Source organism: Leuresthes tenuis, unplaced genomic scaffold (assembly GCF_036924035.1).
Source record: "Leuresthes tenuis unplaced genomic scaffold, fLeuTen1.0.hap1 SCAF_11, whole genome shotgun sequence".
NCBI classification, from domain to species: domain Eukaryota; kingdom Metazoa; phylum Chordata; class Actinopteri; order Atheriniformes; family Atherinopsidae; genus Leuresthes; species Leuresthes tenuis.
This window is the reverse complement of record NW_027325365.1, coordinates 34,550,852-34,570,892: the sequence shown is the minus strand read 5'-3', so window position 1 is coordinate 34,570,892 and position 20,041 is coordinate 34,550,852. Positions and strand designations below refer to the sequence as shown.

General features: G+C 42.2%; 1 long non-coding RNA gene across 1 annotated transcript; it reads left to right on the top strand.

The window, feature by feature from the left end:
- The first annotated feature begins 3,812 nt into the window (after positions 1-3,812).
- On the top strand, positions 3,813-6,060 carry LOC140318452 (uncharacterized). The gene is made up of 2 exons (XR_011917831.1): positions 3,813-3,915; positions 5,591-6,060. It is a non-coding gene; the product is annotated as an uncharacterized lncRNA (long non-coding RNA).
- The last annotated feature ends 13,981 nt before the right edge of the window (positions 6,061-20,041 follow it).

The window sequence follows — 20,041 nt, the reverse complement described above, 5'->3', positions numbered from 1 at the left end:
TTGGTAGCTTGCCAACGTTTTTTTTTCTTTTCTTAACAGTCACTGAGCTACTATTTTTTCTATTTAGTTCCAGGGCTACTTTGTGACAGAATATTGTTTCACTCACCAAGAGTCTTTGATTTAAAACAGTAGGATTATTACTGTTCCAGGAGGGGTTTCTTCTTCCCTTCTTCTGAGTCTCTGACTCAGTCTGTCTGGGTGTCTCTCAAGGTGCAGCTCTGAGAGCGAGGGCACTTTGGTCTAAACAGCCTTTTATATCAGGGGACTGTTACGGTTACATTAGAAATATATAAATGTATTTATTTTGTTAATTAATAATTATTTATTCATTTAAATCATGTAATCTAAATATAAATCTAGTAACCCAGTTCAGCCACTTGTATCCGCAATCTCGTTCTTTTGGTCAGTACCCAGACCTCGAGATCCTGTCCATGAAGATCACAATAGGATTGGTGACAAGGAGCAGCCCTGGCGGAGTTCAACACACACTGTAAATGACTTCAACTTCATGCCAAGAATGCGAACACAGCTCTTGCTTTGGTTAAACAGGTACTAAATAGCTTGTAAGAGCGATTACAGTACCCCATACTCCCTCAACACCCCCCACAGAATCCCTTGGGGAACATGGTTGTAAGCTTCAAAATGTGGTCAAATATGCTAGCCTTGTTAACCAGTTAGGATCAGTGAGGTGGCCAGCAACTGGGACACACGCTCCATAAGAAATAAGTGCACCTCGTTCCGCAGCTCAAACACATTACCTCATGAAAGCTATCGAACTTGGAACAGCAGGCCCTCATGCTCTGATCCAAGTTTGATACAGAGTGGCAAACAGATCAAGTGTATCACCTCTAAGACTCCCGCTTTCAGTCCTTTCTTTTTCGTCAGCATCACTCCCATTCTGTCTGTACACACGCCAATACACTCCTCTCAAGACAGTCGTCCTTCTTTCAGCTTACTGTCAAGTTTTTTACACGTACACGTTCCCTTCAGCGGGTGTCACGATCACGCTTGGCTGTGTTGTTTTGCTGTAGTTTCTGAGTCTTAGGTGGGGCTGGACAGGTTTCCAGGGTTGAGTCTGGATTTCTCCTGCTTCCACACCTGCTCCTCATCTGCCCTCATTAGGACAGTCTTTTTTTGAGCTGCAGGAGCAACCAGTCTTCGCCAGATTGTCGCTACTCTAGCGGATATCAGGCAGACTCCTGTGTTGTATTGCAAGTTAAAATCCTAACCTTATTGTTTCCTTCAACGCCATTTCCTTCATTCACTCTCCAAGCCCGAACTAACATCCAATGTTACCCTCCCCCTGCCAGCCTGTTCCACATACCTACCTTCTTGCCCCGCTGCCAACTCAGAACCTCTGCACCACAGCCAGCACCCTCCCCTCCACTTTGGAATTCCTTATTTGGAACATCAGTAATCATCTCGTTCCACGTCTACCCAGATCCTGCCGTCGGCTTTCAACACCCATCACTTGTGAATAAACTCTGTTCTAACTCTGATTCTCCCTGACTCCTGTCTGCTCTTGGGTCTGTTTTTATGAGGCAGCTAGACACCTAGCAGTGAGTAAAACAAGTTTTTCATAAAATCTGACAAATATAAGCAGTGAGACAGCATTAGACACATCTGTGAATACAACTGTAAAGCATATTTCCCTTTTTTCCCTCACTGGGGCCTGTCAATAAGCAGACACTTACTCAGTGGGTTTACATGATGAGATTAACTCGATTATAGCTATAGTTGGGTTATGCTCCTTATCAGCAAGGGTAATTATCCATTATTATATGGCGGTGAATGAATCAAATCACTGACACAAAGCATGCAATAACGCAGTACGATAGGTGGCGCTGTACCCATTTCAACTATCGCTAATAGAGCCACTTCCTGTTGACGTCTTCACCACCAACAACAACAACAAAACTAAGGCATTCGAGAAAGATGGCGAACGAAGAGCAAGATGAAGCTGTGTCCCTCTAGTTTTGTGATGAGCTGGTTATGGCACAAACGCAATGCACAGTGGCGCATTCTCCATCGCGTTGTTTGTTTCTGACGCGGCGAACAGTAATATTGTCTCCTTTGACTTCCGGTTGACGATTGCGGGAAAAAATCTCGAGCATGCGCAGAACGTTCGAACCGATCCACTGCCATCTACATGCATATTCAATGCACGTTTGGATCGAGTTATCCCGGGGTCTTAATTCGATCGCAAGTAACTCGATCCGATTCGATCTCTTGTCAGATTAAGGTGTCTACAGGAACTGAATAACTCAATCTTATTGTAATTTAGCCATTAATCCAATCCGATTGCCTGCATGTAACTGCACTGACTGTGACAGTGTGTGCCTTTTTTGCCTGTGCAATTAAATATGCTACCTTGTATGATGCCTTTTGAACTTTGGCTGGGATTGTCTTTTGACTTTGTAAGTCATACTCTTAGCCGTGGAAAAAATCCACTGGTTTAGCAGCGAGAGATGGGTGCTTCATTTTTAAGTGTCTATACATTTTTACATGCTTCAAGCTTTCATGTGCAAGAATCTCACTGCACACAACAGATTGAGGATTTTGTACTTTGTTGATGTATACATGTAAATCAGTATTGGGAATTTCTCCGAAGTCCGAAGGAAGGCTGTCAATGGGTGTTCTTCTTTGAGTCACTGCTGTTGTGATGGCGGCTTTCTCCCTCACCAGAGGTCATTGGCCTTTTATGGTGGTGGTTGTTCCCCACTGTCCTTCGCTGGGCTCTCAGCAGGTGTCTCTTGTTTGCTTTTGGTCGGTAGTAACCAACGTTTAAAGCTGAAAAAAAGAAAAAATTTGGCTTAAATTATTGGCTTAAAGCCTCAGATAAGTGCAATATTCCCTGTGGTGCCGTAAACTCACCTACTGCAACTGATCCCGTCATTAATCTGTCATTATCAACTTGGAGGTCAGAAGAAAAATTAAATGGAGCACAGGTGACATTTCCATATTTGCAAGGTTTTAATTTGATGGCTATTTTTATATTTCTATAGCAATTATGGCTACAATATGACTTGTCAACTGTTATGGTTTCTAAGGTTTTTACAGGCCAAACCCAGAGAGGAGTGGAGGCCAGCAGGTAAAAGATAAAATGTTTATTAGATTGAATAATAAAAAGCGCTGAAGATCAAAAAGGATCTCAGTATATACAGAGAGACACACAGGTAAGACCAGGTACAAAACCATTCCAGAAAGTAAATATGGAAAAAACTAAGTATTGACTCGTCCGAAATGTGATGAAACAAAGACCGACTTTTATGGGACAAGGCTTATGCAGCGACAGTGGCAGTAGTGGCTCCAAATGACAAAAAATGCTGTGCTCCAGTAGTGGAGTGACTCAGTAATCCAACACAATAGTGAACTCCATGAATGACTTCTGTGAAAAAGGCAATTGAAAACACATGGGCTCAGTAACTCAAAAACTTTAAGTACCATTAACACAAGAATTGGCTGGAGTTGTGCCACTTATGGATACCAAACGATCAGGCAGCTAGAGATCAGGAGACTGAAGCTTAAGTATTTAGTAAGACAAACACCACAGATTAGTTGAGTAAGCAATCAGCCAGCACTCACCGGGAAAAGTGTGGAAAAAATACAAATCCTCAGTCAGATATTTTTTACATTTGAATTTGATTTCTGGAACTCATCTCACAACCCCACACACCTTGTCTTGCAACCCCAAGTTGGGTCCTGACAGTCTTTGGGAAAAACTGCTCTAGTACAATATTGCCAATCATCCAAAACATATTTAGAGATTAAGATTTTTGATCCATATCACAGAGCACTTCTCTAATAACGATGTGTAATCTCTCTGTCAGACTTTTGTTTTGTATATGTTGCAAGAGAACCTAGTACCTCAATGTGATTCTGTCGACCGTGAGGGTACAGCGTGTACCTGGCAAGGTAAGAAGTTTCTTTGATGGAGCTCTTTAAAGGGATAGTTTTTGAAGAGCGATTGAGTGAAATATGTATAAATAGTTAGTACCTTACGTGCTGATAGCTAGCAGACAGCACTCTCTGTTTGATGAGCTAGGAGAAATTCTCATTAGCCAAGTTAACAGCTACTGAGAGCAGGGACCAAAGAAGAGTGATTTTTCGCCTCCAGAACAACTCAAACTTAAAAAATTTCGTAGCAGTTCATCAATCTGTATAATGTACGTCGTCATTGCTTTGGGATTGGGTTAGCGGAACCGTGAGTCAAACCTGGATACGCGGCAGGATACGCTAGGTAGCTAGAGTGCACAAATGTTGTCTCTGGATGAGGAAATAGTGACGACAAATACATCTGTCTGATGCAACGGTTAAAAAAAACAACAACAACTAAATAAACAATAATGTAGAGTTTACTGAACTGCTATGATATTTTTTAGGTTGCGTTATTTCAGATGCCAAAAATTTACACTTTTTTATTTGCCTAGCAGCGAAGCTGCAAAGGCCCCCATTGTGTTAGTAGCTTTTCCTATTATTGAGGGGGCTAGCAGCGAAGCTTCAAAGGCACCAATTGTATTAGTAGCTTTTCCTATTATTGGGGGCATCGGAGCGAAGCTGCGAAAGGCACCCATTGTGTTAGTAGATTTTCCTATTATTGGGGGTCTAGCAGCAAAGCTGCAGACACCTGTTGTGTTAGTAGCTTTTCTTATTGTTTCCTATTCCTATTGCATAACTTTGGACTCGACTCATGACTACTTTGATAGGCCCAAGAATTTTGGTGACCTTTGACCTATACGTGGCGCTATATGTAGCAAAAATACATTTTTGCTCATATCTTTGGACCCGTTGGAATCCCTGGATGTAGACAAGGTCATCCCACCCTATGACGTAATTTGGCGCCATCTTGGATTTTCCGCCATTTTGAATTATGTCAAAAACCTTCAAAAAGCATTTCAGGTCACCCAGATTGTCTGATTTCCACGGGACTTGAAACATAGAATCTTCAGACCAAGCCTCACAAAGGTAATCATGTGGATTTTGTAATTTCTCTTCAGTTTATCCGCACAAGCCAATCAAACTTGGTGGCGATAACGCCAAACAGGAAGTGAGGCCATATCTCTGTGATACATTGATGTATCAATGGCAAACTTGGTGTATGGACTCATGACACCTTCCTGAGCAGCCATAGGCTTGCCTGCTATGCTGCTAGGCCCTCCCATCGCAGCTTGCAGGTATATTTTAGAACTTAGTTCTTGCTCAATTTTTGCTAATTTCCTCCCAAAGTCGTTTGCAGACCTCATAAGGTTCTCTGCTATCTTACAATATATGGTGCTGTAATATATACAATGTGCATAGGGTAAATTAGAAAAAGCATATTGTATTTCAAAATAATCAAGAAAATTTGGTTTGTTTATTTTTATATTTTATTCTTGATAGGTACTGTAACATTACACAGAATTGCTGCTTAATTTTTTTGGGGGAGATGTCAGTCTCTTCAGTACTGACAACTGAACAACTTCAGTCATATACGTGAACTTTTGTACTGACAACAATTCACATATATAACTGTGAATATGCAGGGCAACAACAATGGTGTAAGCTAAGCTGTCAGCAGTCTTATGATGATATTCTACTCTGTGTTCAGCAGGAGGTTACGACAGGCTCACCAACTCCCCATCTCTGTCAACCGTCAGATTCACCAAGGAGGAACATGAAGGTCCTTCTAAACTGTCTCCTTACAGCAGGCTGGCCTGATAGAAATCTACATTCTTAATATTCCTCTTTGTTTCTGTCATTATATGGAGGACAGCGGTGATAATAAAATACATTTTCCTTTCAGTTATGTCCAATAAAGCTGAAGCAGTCAAATATTCAAAAATGGAACCATTAAAGATCAAAGACAGACCAATTGATCACTGTGATAAACCACTTAGGACTAACCTTTAACCAAACCTTTTCGTTGCCAGATTCACTTAGATCTTGCCAAACAAGATCTTTTTTATGTAACATGTCAACGGTGAACTGATCAATTCCTTGTATGCTTTGAGTTTTCTGTCATAAATTTGTATATTGCGAGATGATTTATGAGTATTAAATAAAACTGGACTGATGACAACACTTTTCAGGATTATCTGGTTAGGTTATTGCAAAATTAACAAAACCATTGGAGGCTTATCCCTTTTTTCCTCGTCTTTAAACACTCGTCATTCTTGTAAACAATCTCACTATTGAAAAATGTCTTTCCATTTTTAATGATATGCAACATGGCATCAGTAACACCGATGTGGTGGCCTGGGACCTGGCATGGACAATGTAAATGTTTACCTGGTGAACCTCAGGCAGCCAACTGCAACTGAAGCATTTAATGCACGACAAGAGCTGTGCAACAACACCACCTCTGTGAACATAAGCATGGAACCAGTGCTGCCAGATACAAGCGACTTTGTATTTATTACATTTTTTCTCCAAAACTCACTTGTTTTTTTTTTTTGTTTTTTTTTTCTTGTTTTTTTTTTTTCCCCTTGTCCTGTTCAGCATTATGGCAGCAGAATTGTAGTCTGAATACCTTTGATGCCAAACAGATTTGCTTTGCCAAGGGAAGTTTTATAAATGTAAAGCTCCCCTTGATGCCCATTTATTTATTTTTGTTTACAATATATGACATGTAATAGAACTGAACCGGACCGGGGGACAAGGAAAGAAGAAGAGGAAAGAAGAGGAAACAGAACAAAAATAGAAACAAAAACCAGACAACCAGCTGCTACACCTGTAAAAAACAAAACAGACAACAATCCATGGCCTCTGAGGGGAATCCAGCCTTAGAGCCACCAGGAGCACCTGAAAGCAGACAAGCAGAGAAAAAACAAACACACAAACAAACAAAAACAAGCACAAGAAGCGGTAATCGCATACAACACAGCTGTGGATAGATGACCTGAGACGACATGATAACACATCAACTGCTTAGCGAGCATGCTACTGGGCTAATGAATGTGTGTGTGTGTGTGTGTGTGTGAGAACATGCAACACCCATGGCACAGGATCTACATGGTAACCGTGGTTAGTTATGAGTGTATAAGTGTACAGGGCCACAATCCACAGCCCCCCCCCCAGCAATCAGAAGCAGGCAGAGAGGGCCACAAGACCCAGGCCACCAGCACCCCCCACGGAGCACAGAACCCAGGAAGCCCACCGCAGGGGCAACCACGCATCCACCTAGAAGACTGCAGAGGAAGCCCCCGGATAGAGCCCCCATAAGCATAGGGCAGAGGCCCTCAGAGAGCCAGGGGCAACAGCCCACTGACCCCGCCAGGTCCCAGCCGCCCAGACATGGGCCGTGCACTGGACCCGGGCCCCGGGAGCCCGAGCGCCCCCAAACCCCCCGGCAGAGGCCCCACCCAATACCCAGGAGGGCCAAGCGCCCCAGACAGCCACACAGTAGGTCAGCGCCTGCCCCAGCGCCTCTGGCCAAGTGCCCTGGGAGCCAAGACGTGCCCACAGGTGGGTGAAGTCGCGAGCAGCGGAGAGAGGCAATGCCGCCCCCCCATCGGGAGAAGCACAGGCAGGCCAGGCCAGGCCAGGCGACAGCAAGTCCCAGATCCAGGCCCAATCATTACCACACACACTTTCACGTCCCATACATCCACACGTCCTCCCTCCCTCAACTCCGCTGGGGTGTAGCGCAGCGGGCACACCAGGGGGCCAGCAGCCCCCCAGCCACCACAGACCCCGAACCAGCAGAACAATTAATTAATCCTCTTGGCCCCTCCCGCCTCGAGCAGCAACCAGGAAGCAGGGGTGTGGGAAGAAGACCCCTCCCCTCACCCTTCTGGCTCTTCAATATTTTCTAATAGTGAGCGATTAAAATTGAGGGGCAGCCAAACTTGTAGGACTGGGAGCGTGGCCCTCTGGGCAGCCTACATACCCAAAGAGCCCCGCCCACCAGATGCCACTCAGTGTAACCACCCCCCAAGACCTAATGTGTGTGTGTGAGTGTGTGTTTGATAAGTAGTAATGTCTAAGGTGTAATTAAAACAGGGGCGGGGAACTGCAGAGTGCAACCAAAGGGGACCACCTACGTGGCCCCATCCACTACACCCCACCGAACACACACGGCCCCAAAACCCTTCATGTGTGAGTGTGTGCTGTGTACAGGAGCCAGAAGGGAGAGGGGTATGGGGATATACACCGGGGGGAGCTACTCTCCCCCGGAGAAGGCAGCCAGGGACTGGCTGCAATAGGCATCCCCGCTACCTGGGAGCCAACACAGGGCAGGAGGGGCTGATGTCCACCAGGCTCGGGGCCTGCAGCGACCATATTGCGGGAGCTACTGTACCCCCAGAAGGTACCCATCCCGCCCCACCCCACCCCACCCCACCCCGGAGGACCTCTACAAACAACAAACAAACAACAACAAAAAACAAACAGACAAACAAACAAACCACCCGGTCACACCAGTCGCAGCAGCCCGGGCCTGAGACCCACCATCACCCAGACCATCACCCAGGCCCCCCCACCCACCCCCCCAACAGGGGAAAAGCACCGCCCCCCCCCACCGCACGCCCCAACACCCTGAAAAAAACAAAACAACCATCTGCGGACACCTTGGAGGTCCCAGAGCAACAAGCCCGGCACCAGGACCTGCACCAACCCACCCATACTGTGGCGCGTCCAGGACAACCCAGCCCCCCCAGGCACAGGCACAGGCAGGGCCCCCCCCCCGGGCGCAAGGCAGCGCCCAGCCACCAGGGCCCAGGCCCAGCACCACCACCCATGCCGGAGCGGCCCAGCCACCCGGCATAGAGCCAGCAGCCACCACCCCAAGGCCTCTAAGGGACCCCGCCCCACACCGCAAGACAGTCCCACCCGCAAGCCCCCAAAACTGCCCTCCAAGCCCGACACACAGTCCCCCCCAGCAATGACCAACCCGGTCCCCACGACCCGAGAGACCACCAGACGCCCGAAGCCACACAGCCCCCCCCAGCACACACCCAACCGCCCAGAGCGACGGGACAGCAACCCACCACCACCACTATGTGATAAAGCTAATCAGCGGGAACCAGAGAGAATTAAATTCAGCCAATTGATGTTTTGTGGAGGCAGACATTGTTTCCATGCTAATATAATCTAAAAGAAAATTTCTAAACTGGTTAATACACAGATTGTTCTTCGCTTTCCAGTTCATGAGAATAGTTTTCTTTGCGATACATAACACTGTGAGAACCATGTGTGCTGAGTTAATTTCCATGTTGATGTTGTCTAAGTCACCCAGTATGCACAGTGTGGGGCATGCAGGAATGCTACACTTTAGCCATGTTGATAGGTCCGCACAGACTTCAAGCCAGAACTTCTGGACAGGCGCACAGAACCACAAAGCGTGTGCATAATCATCAGGTGTGTTATCTGTGCAATGTGAGCAGATGTTTGAGTGTGTTAGACCCATCCTGAACATCCTTTGTCCTGTATAGTGTGTTCTATGAAGGATTTTGTATTGTATGAGCTGTAAATTAGAATTCTGAGTCATTCTAAAGGTGTTCAAACATATTTGTGGCCAGAAGCTATGACTAGAACTGATGGATAAATCTGCCTCCCATTTTGAGGACGGTAGAGACATTGTGTCATCTATTTTAGACAATAATTTATATATTTTTGATAGTAGTTTTGGGGTGCAGATGCTTAGAAATTCTGCTACCCTAGTCGGGAGTTGTAAGTCTGGTTGGTGGGGGATATATTTCTTTGTTATTATAGACTTAAGTTGTTGATATTCTAGGAATTTATTGCTGCCTATCTCATGTTGTGATATGAGCTCATCAAATGAAATAAAATTTCCATTTTGGATTATATGTTCCAGATGTTTGATTCCTTTGATCTTCCACAGAGTAAAGTTTAGCATTTTTTTGTTTTGCAGTATGTCAGGATTGTTCCAGATGGGTGTAAGCTTACATGGGACAATTGAAGACTTTGTTATTTTAAGAAATTCCCACCAGGCTGTCAGAGAGGTGCTGATGTTAATGCTTTTGAAACATTTGTGATGTTTTACGTTTTGACTAATAAGTGGCAGGTCAGAGATTTCCAGATTATCACACAATGCTTGTTCTACATTTATCCATGGTTCATCTATTGGGCTAGGTTTAAACCATTTTGATATATACTGTAACCTATTGGCTAAGGAATAGTGCTGAAAATTAGGTAAATCTAATCCACCACAGTCCAAAACTCACTTGTAAATATTGGCAGTCATGGGTTGCGGTTATTGGGTGTGCTGAAATCGAGTAGTGTTTTAGTCCTAATCTAAATATGCATTTTGCTTGTTTTAACATCATAATCACTTGTTTTGCTGTGTAACAGAATCTTGCATAAGCGTCAAGCCACTGTCAAGCCAGGACTTGTCGTATGCAGGTACAGAGACATAGCGAGGGCTCAAATTTGATCGACTGTTGTTATGCCATTGAACATGTGTTGAGCAAAAAAAGTGATGATTTTACGCCGTCAGTTTGCGCACAACCTGCTATAACTGTTTTGCTCTGCTTCTCTTGGTTTGTGTGGCCTGCGGCTTTTCATCTTAGCATCAAAAGACAAAACATGCAAATACATAAATATATACATTAAGTCGGTGTGTTTTTGTGAAATGTTAATGCTGTAACAGATTTGAACACAAGTGCAGATGAAGTTTGTGTTAACTAGTTCTAGCGCTAGCTGCCTAGTTTGCGTGATTGATGGACACAGACGCTTTGTGGTAAGACGTATTGCATCACTTCTTGTTACCTTGATTGTGAACTTTCTTGCTCCTCTTGGACTATTAAAAATCACTCCATTTCTCCTTATGAGCTACACATTTTTGCATGGTTAACTCTACTGCATACTTGTTCTTTTCTAACACTCACTCCCACTCCCACTTTTTAGCGGTGTGTCTGGTTCTCTAGCTTAGCATGGCCACCAGTTCTCTTCCTCCATCTCCTGTTTTCACCTACTCCGCGTGTCAGATGTTTAGTTACTCCTCTGCCTCCTTTACCGATAATGGTATATGTAACTAATATAGCCCTTTTGTAGTTTTGTAGCTAGGTTATCTGAATTGGAAGCTTGGCTCTGCATCGTTGAAAACCACCCAATAGGGGTGGCAACACCCATTCCGAAATACCGCCATTCCGACATCCCGCTATTCCGACATCCCACCATTCCGACATTCAAACGTCCCACCATTCCGACAAGGCTTTCAGTATAAGGTGCGTTACTTAACAGGCGAGTCCCTTCTTTCTGTTCATGCAATTTATATGTTTAACACATGTTTACAGATAATAAGCGTTATTAAAGCCACAAAGTCTGGGCAACTGGAGGAGGAGAAGCAGTCCGCCATGGTTTTCAATCACACACTCCAATGCCACTTGTTTCAACTTCCGAAAATTTAATCCAGGAAAAAAAGGCTTACAAATATGGACCGAAACGGCTCCATAACACGCACAAGAATCCAAAAGAAACGAAAGTTAACTAAAAGAAAGCAAATAAACAGCATGAAGTGGTCAAAATTGGTTTTACGCATGCCTATGTGTGTCTGGCACATGCGTCTTCGGGCTCTCCCACGTTGGTTTGTGGATGAAAGCTATATGTTCAGCTGTAATGCCATGTAAAAACAATCTCTACATGACATTTACTCCCAGGTGTGACCAGTTAGGTCCTTAAGATATCAACAGGCTGTATAAAGCCTTGCGCAACGGCTGTGTGTTTGTGCCAAATGCGCAAAGCCCATCAGCGCTTCCCAAAATTGGAGCGAGTACTCATAAATCACGTGAATTACATGAATAAACGTTTTTACTGCATTTTGTTGTGTTTTATACGTTCTATGCTGTCATTTCTCTCCTCTCCTATTGGCAAGGCAAGGCAGAGTGCTCGCAACTGTGTCCTGTGCAGTAGCCGTGATATCTGTAATTGCAATTATTACTTTTGCATATGATGACAGAGTGCAAAAGACGCATGGGCTCTGTGGAGAGCTCCGCTCCAGCTGGCTGCTGTGACAGCTCACTGACACTGTATTTCTGCTTAATCAGTTTCAGTCTCTCCAGAGTTACATTAATATCTGTATTTTTATATTTGACATTTCAGGGGATTTTGATAATAGATTATTAAAGTTTGTTTGCGAGGCTGATATGCCGGCATCTCAGCCTTCATTAGTGTAAAATGTTTTGGGTAAAACATAGGCTATTAAAAGGAACTGTCGGAATGGCAGTATGTTAAAAAAAAAAAAAAAACATACCGCCATTCCGACCATAGGAGGAAAAAAGTGTCGGAATGGCGGGACGTTTGATAAAAAAAGTGTCGCCATTCCAACATTGGCCTCCAATTGTCGGAATGGCAGCATGTAACCACCCAATAGCTAGCCAGATCCCTTTAGTCCAGGGATGTCCAAACGTCAGTCCTCGAGTCCGCTGTCTTAGATGCTGTTTTAGATTGTTCCCTGCTTCAACACACCCATTTCAGATCAATGCATCATTAGCATGCTTGTACAGAACTTAACAATCTTTTGAAGAGGATGTTCATTTCATCATCCCTGCTTTAGTCAGTGCGGAGCCACCTAGTGTAGCTAACCTCATTCGGAGGCCCTTAGCAGAACCCAAGCAGCCAGGACCCCAGATTGGCTGGATGGTGGTCAGGAATGGGAGGCACAGCCACTCAGCGACACACCCGCTGAGGACAAAACCCTGGTAATTGGCAGCTCTATAGTCAGACACATGGCATTAGAGACACCAGCGACCATAGTCAAATGTATTCCAGGGGCCAGAGCGGTCAACGTAAAATCCTATTTGAAACTGCTGGCTAAGGATAAGCGTAAATACGGTAAAATAGTTGTTCACGTTAGCAGTGATGACACCCGATTAGGCCATTCAGAGGTCGCTAAAATTAATGTTGCATCGGTGTTTAATTTTCCCAAAACAATGTCGGACTCCACAGTTTCTACCCCTGCCAAGTCTTACAAGTGATGACATGTTTAGCCGCTGTGGTAGAAATTTCTCTTAGCAAAGCACAGTGAGACCACATCAACGTTTCCTAAATTTGATTTGTACTTCATGAAGGAGAGCATCAGTGTTCGCTGTAGCTCTGACGGAGTCTCATCTTTAATGACTAATACATACAAAAACAGGGTTTTACACTAAAGTTGACAACCTGCATGTGACAGATAAGTTTTTCAGCTGCTAATTTAACCTCTAAAGCCAACTCAGTTGCAAACAACGGATGTTACCAAGGAAACCCTAGATAAAAATGTATTTATATACAGAAAAACACAGAATAACACACCTTTTCTCTGAACTAGAACAACAACAACCAGCACATGCTAAGGGAGAATTAATAATTTATTAATATATTATCTTTATATATTATTAATATATGTTATTATTAATCACTCAAAACAAAGAATACAAATTGAATTAACTAATAAGTAAATATAACATCATTGAGAAATTCCTTAATGTTTTATTCTTTCAGTTTTTAGCTCCAGTGTTTCCTCATTGGGCCTACCCCACTGGGAGCGAAGTGCTCTTTTAGGAAAATATCTTACAATGAGATCTTTAAGATATGATTGAGCTCGGTCATTAAGAGCTTTATATGTGAGGAAAAGAATCTTAAATTCTATTCTGAATTTAACAGGAAGCCAATGAAGAGAAGCTAAAACTGGAGAAACATGATCTCTGCTGTTAGTTCTCATCAGAACTCTGGCTGCAGCAGTTTGGATCAGCTGGAGGCTTTTCAGAGAATATGTGGGACAGCCCAATAATAAAGAATTACAGTAGTCCAATCTTGAAGTAACAAATGCATGAACTAGTTTCTCTGCATCACCCTGAGACAGGATGTTCCTGATTTTAACAATATTACGAAGGTGAAAGAAGGCAGTCCTAGAAACCAGTTTGTGCGTCAAATGATAAATTCTGGTCAAAAATAACTCCAAGGTTCCTCACTGTAGAAGTAGAAGCCAAGGAAATACCATCTAGAGTAACTATATAACTAGACAATTTCTCCCTGAAGCGCTCAGGTCCAAAGAGAACTGCAGTTTTGTCTGAATTTAAAAGCAGACAGTTCTGAGTCATCCAGGTCTTTATGTCTTTAAGACAGGCTTGTAGTCTGACCAACCTACCGAGGTTTTATAGATAAGTACAGCTGAGTATCATCAGCATAACAATGGAAATTTATGCCATGCTGTCTAATAATGTTACCTAATGGAAGCATGTACAAAGTAAAAATAATTGGTCCAAGCACAGAACCCTGAGGAACTCCATGACTTACTCCAATGTGTGAGGAAGATTCTTCATTTACAAGAACAAACTGGAATCTATCAGATAAATATGACTTAAACCAGCCTAATGCAGTTCCTTTAATCCCAATAACATGTTCAAGTCTCTGTAACAGAATGCTGTGATCGATCGTATCAAATGCAGCACTGAGATCCAACAGGAGAAGCACAGAAACAAGTCCGCTATCGGAGGCTAAGAGGAGATCATTGGTAACTTTCACCAGTGCTGTTTCTGTGCTATGATGCACTCTGAATCCTGACTGAAACTCTTCAAACAGATTATTTCTATGTAAATGATCACAAAGTTGAACTGCAACCATTTTTTCAAGAACTTTAGACAAAAAAGGTTATTGGATTGGATATAGCTCGATAATTAGCCAACACTTCTGAATCAAGAGTAGGTTTTTTAAGTAAAGGTTTAATTACAGCAACCTTAAAAGTCTGAGGCACATATCCTGTCAACAAAGACAGATTGATCAAATCCAATATGGAAGTGTCAATTAAGGGGAAAACCTCCTTGAACAGTCTGGTTGGGATTGGGTCTAACATACAAGTTGATGGTTTAGAAGAGACTATTGCTGTTGTTAGCTCAGAGAGATCAACTGGGCAGAAGCTGTCTAAATACAAATCAGGTTCAAAAGATACTTCTAAAGCTGCTCTACTTGATGATACATCAGTGATAATAGTGGGAAGGATTCCATTAATCTTCTCTCTGATAGAAACAATTTTATTGATGAAGAATCTCATGAAATCATCACTGCTGAGAGTTAAAGGAATACATGGCTCAACAGAGCTCGGACTCTTTGTCAGCCTGGCAACAGTGCTGAAAAGAAACCTGGGATTATTCTTATTCTCTTCTATCAATAATGAATAATAAGCAGTTCTAGCTTTACGAAGTGCTTTCTTATACGTTATTAAACTATCTTTCCAGACTAATTGAGACTCTTCTAAATTAGAGGAACACCACTGTCTCTCCAGGTTTCTTGCAGTCTGCTTTAACGCACGCAGCTGTGAATTATACCAAGGAGCCAACCTCTTCTGACTGATTACCTTCCTTTTCCGAGGGGCAACATTGTCCAGTGTTGTACGCATTGAAACTATAGTGCTGTCAACAAGAGAGTCAAGTTCTACTGGAGTAAAGTTTAGGTAGCCGTCCTCTGTCATATCAGCACATTGCAGTGAAGAAAAGGATGATGAAATCAACTCTTTAAATCTGGTTACAGCATTCTCTGACAGACACCTTCTATATGTAAAATTCTTCTCAGAAACCGTATAGTCAAGTAATGTAAATTCAAAAGTTATTAAAAAATGGTCAGACAAGACAGGGTTATGAGGGAACACTGTTAACTGTTCACTCTCAATGCCATAAGTCAGCACAAGGTCAAGGGTATGATTAAGGCAGTGAGTAGGTCTGTGAACACTTTGGAATAACTACTACAAACATTTAATGGTTTGATGTTTTTGTTCAGTTAAAACTCTTGTTTTCTTTCTTTTTTTTTTTTTTTGCATAAGAGGATTTGCTCCTTTTGTGTTTATGGGGGGGGGTCATCATCAGGTGGGAAGCCGCAGAGAAGTGTGTAAGACTACAACTAGTGAATGATTTGATTTGTGATCATCATATTGATATATTTTGTTTTACAGAAACCTGGCTGCAGCAGGAGGATCATGTTAGCATTAATGAATCAACTCCCTCTGACTATTTAAATGTTCACGTTCACAGAGGAGGAGGAGTGGCAGCTATCTTCAGATCAGGGTTACTAATCAGTCCTAGACCCAAGATTAGTTTTAGCTCTTTTGAATCTCTGATTCTCAGTTTTTCCCACCCAAAGTGGAAATCACAAAAACCTCTTGTGTTTGTTGTTGTGTATCGTCCACCTGGCCCTTATTCTGAGTTTCTGTCTGAATTCTCAGAGTTTTTATCCCAGTTAGTGCTGAGTACAGATAAAGTCATTGTAGTGGGTGACTTTAATATTCATGTAGATGTTGAAAATGACAGCCTAAATATTAACTTTAATTCTATATTAGGCACTCTACTGGGACCACTTCATCCACACGCCCCCCTGGAGCACAGTTTATATACTCCGTGCTCTGTGACAGTCGGCTAACTTCACACAGAGTTTGCTGCTGATAGTTTTGTGCAACATGGCAGGATATTTATCAGATTTTGACAACGTGAACGACGATTTTGAGTAAGATGGACGTTCCCATCGGAGTGAATGAGCTGTTCTGCAGCCATGCCTGTCGATGAAGTCCTCCCAGTAGAGGTGTCTATAGAATTCCCTCCGTTAGCTCTCCTATAGCTCCAAGTAGCCACATAATAGTAGCTATGTGCCAACAGTGCAATAGTACGTGTTCATTCATTCATTCGTCGTAAAGTATTGGTAAATAAAGACAGATAATGCCTTATTTAGAGGCTGCATCGTCTTTTTCCCCGTTCACTCCGTCATATGGAACGTGAGTTTTCTAAATATCTTCCGAAGGACGCTGACTTTCGCCAAACTGTTCTTGGTGAGTAGATAAATGTATTTCATGTCAGAAATAAGGTCTAGGTTTAAAAATACTGGAGTTCCCCTTTAACACAAATGGCTGGCCTTAACAAGGCAACATCTCTAATTAAAGTCATATAAATACATATTTACAACAATAACAGTTTCATGTTATTTTCATCCGATTTAATGTCCTAACGGAGTAATGTCCTCTGGGCACAAACGGGTGTCTGCTTCTCTCGATGTACAGGGGGTGGAGGAGAGGCAAGAGGGACACCTGCAACAAGCAAAGAGGTGCAGATACATTGTCAAGAAGTTAAGTTTGTAATTGATATATCCATGTCAGTTACCTGATGTCCACTCAATTACTTTCAAGAGTCTTTTGGTAGACCTTTCCCTTCATACATTTCAGTGACTTAATTTAGTCTAGGATTTGTCTTTGTCCAACTTATGTTCACCTATTGCAATTGGCTGCAGAAGTGATTGCAGTATACTGGATGTAGGGCTTCGGAGTACACTGCTTGCAGTATTTCCCTTTTTCCTGCCCCAACATATCCTGTCAAACAAAAAGGAAAGAAATAAAAATAAAAACATGCTAACTCATGACCTCTACAGATGTGGTCAATGCATAGTTATGAGATAAATGCTGTGTGTAATCACACAGATACAAACACTATCAAGTATAAGATTTATACCTGGTGTGCAGTTTTTGTACAGCTGTCCACATCCAAGGCAGGTGTCAATGGTGTAGAAAGCTTTTCTGTACATTTCTGAAAACCTACTCCATATAGTCAAAATAGCACATTTCCATAGAGATAATGAAAACACCACAGAACTCAAGTATTGCATACCACTGATATTAAAGGACTTACTGTCAAGCCACTGAAAATGTGCCCGTCTTTTCAGATAATTGGTGGACACAATGTCTCTGAATGTGGTACACACCAAAGCCAATGTCAGGTACACTGTATCCCCTTCCTGGAACACCACCTCTTTGAGGATTTCATGAAGCACAGATGTTGGCAACTGTAAAATATAGGTCAGGAAAAATCAAGCTTATTAACACATTCCCCTGATGTTTTCTGTCTCTCTTTTCCTCTTAGTCAATGTACAGTAATTAAGCTGTGCCCACAGGTTGAAGTTAAAAAAAAAAAAAAAAGGATTACCTCCAACATGAAGTACCTGTCTGCCTTTCCAAACTGAACCTCTGAGGGAAAATGATTTATACATCAATATAGACGTGAGAATAAGAAACCTGAATTGCGTTAATGAGTCTATCACAAAAAGGAGCATGCCACTGGGTGTCCTCTGCCATCAACATCATGCTCACCTCATGATCCCTCTTTGTGATCTTTGGGATCCTGTAGGTCGGCTGCAGTGACCCTTGGAGCAATGCTGTGGCCTCATTTGTCCAGTATGCAAACCTCTGTCCATGACCTTTGAGTGACAGTGACAGAAAAAGAAAAGTTAAATAATGTATAACTAATATCGTGTAGGAAGTTACATTTCAAGTTGTCTTACCCATCAATCTGGAACCATTCCATCAAATGAATACACCACCATTTCCTGATGTGTGTCATGTCCCTCTAAAAGAAATAGAATAGAATTTAGAATAGAAATAGAATATTGAAGTTCAAGACTAATGGTCATTTTCAGCTACAAATCAGTACTTCACAATTTGTCTATTTGTTCATGTATTTGTCTCTACATAATGCTGACCTCAGTACACCAAAACGGAGCATCTGTGCTCAGGCTGAGTGCATTCTGTGAAAGGCAAACATCTGTTAATTTGATAGTTTCAAATAATACAAAAATACTTAGATACTAGATACTGGAAAGCAATTTACCATCAGAGTGTAGATACCACAATTATTTCCAGTGGTTTGGTGAGGGAAGCCCTGTAAGAATGGCCAAGGCAATATAACAGTGCTGTGGTCAAAAAGAAGACATGCGCATGCAGGAGAAATGTACCTCAATGTTGTCCGCTGGCCTGGAGCAATGCGATGAGCTTGGTCACTGTTAAAATAATACATAATACAAGAGTAAAGTTACAATAGTCACTGAACAAACAAAAAAAAACACTTTTTATAGCCATTGAACATTCCCTATATTCATAACATGACATTCACAATAATTAGTACAATGTCATGGGAAAACTGGACCACACAAGTTTCACTGCTCGTAAGCACTATTTGGAAAAAAAAGAGGGGGAAGTGGCCTACTTCTGCAAGTGCATAATTTATGTTTTAATAAATGAAAAGATGGAAAAATCGTACACATCTTTGGGCGACTTCCTTTACAAGTTTGAAGCATGCATTTCCAATCTGTAACAAAGTGTAACAAAGGTACGTAACTTGTGCATCCGTTTGAAACCTGTTACAATGCACTTCAAAACTTTAGTATACTGACATTTGATTCCAGATATTGGGGAAGGCACAGGCTCCAGAAGTCCTCCTGTGTCAGACAGACATTCCCATCCTTCACAAGGATCTCTGCTCCAGGTCTGTTGTTGTCTAGCATGTAGTTGAGCTAGATATAAAAGATTGCAAAACATACTTAAAACCAATTGAAAACATACAAAAGAAACAGTAAAATAAAAACGATGCACATTCACAATTGTGTATAAAGTAGATATATTTAGATCTACCAGCATGTCTTGAATAGGATGCATTGCCTTTAGACAACTCGCACAAAACCAGTAATCATGATCGTGATGTGATTGCTCAGACTCTCGTTTTCAGCTGTTAATGGATAAAAATAAATTATTTTTATAAACATAGCACTAAAGACTTTGCCAATGACAATCTATTAGACTTTAAGGACATGTGCATCTGGAGTGGTAATTCAAAAGTTATCTTATATTCCTTACGACCACAGCCACACTAGCTGACTAAACTGCATTTAAACATGTACCTTGGAAGCTGTCACCTTTAAGGACCGAATTATAATCTTTTTTCTTGATTGAGCCATCTGGCTCTTTGGACTCTGATGAGAAGAATACAGTATTATGCAACCATCACATACATAGTCCACTTACAGTGTGTTCTTGGATCAACAATTATAATACCTCTCAAATTAGGCTTAATGAAAGGCTTCAGCTGTGAAACATTAACACTAATTCAGCAGAGCCCCCGTTGTGCTTGACAGCGTTGCTACACCACTCTCTGAAATGGTGGCTATGATATGGCTTTAAAGACCTCACTGCCAATTTGGAAGTGGAAGGACTTCACATTCCTCCCTTTGTGGGTCTCATAAGCTTTCTTTTGCCTGTCCTGGGAGATCTTTATGTTTTGGCAAATCTGAGAAAAATATGAGATGCTTACAATTTAATTGT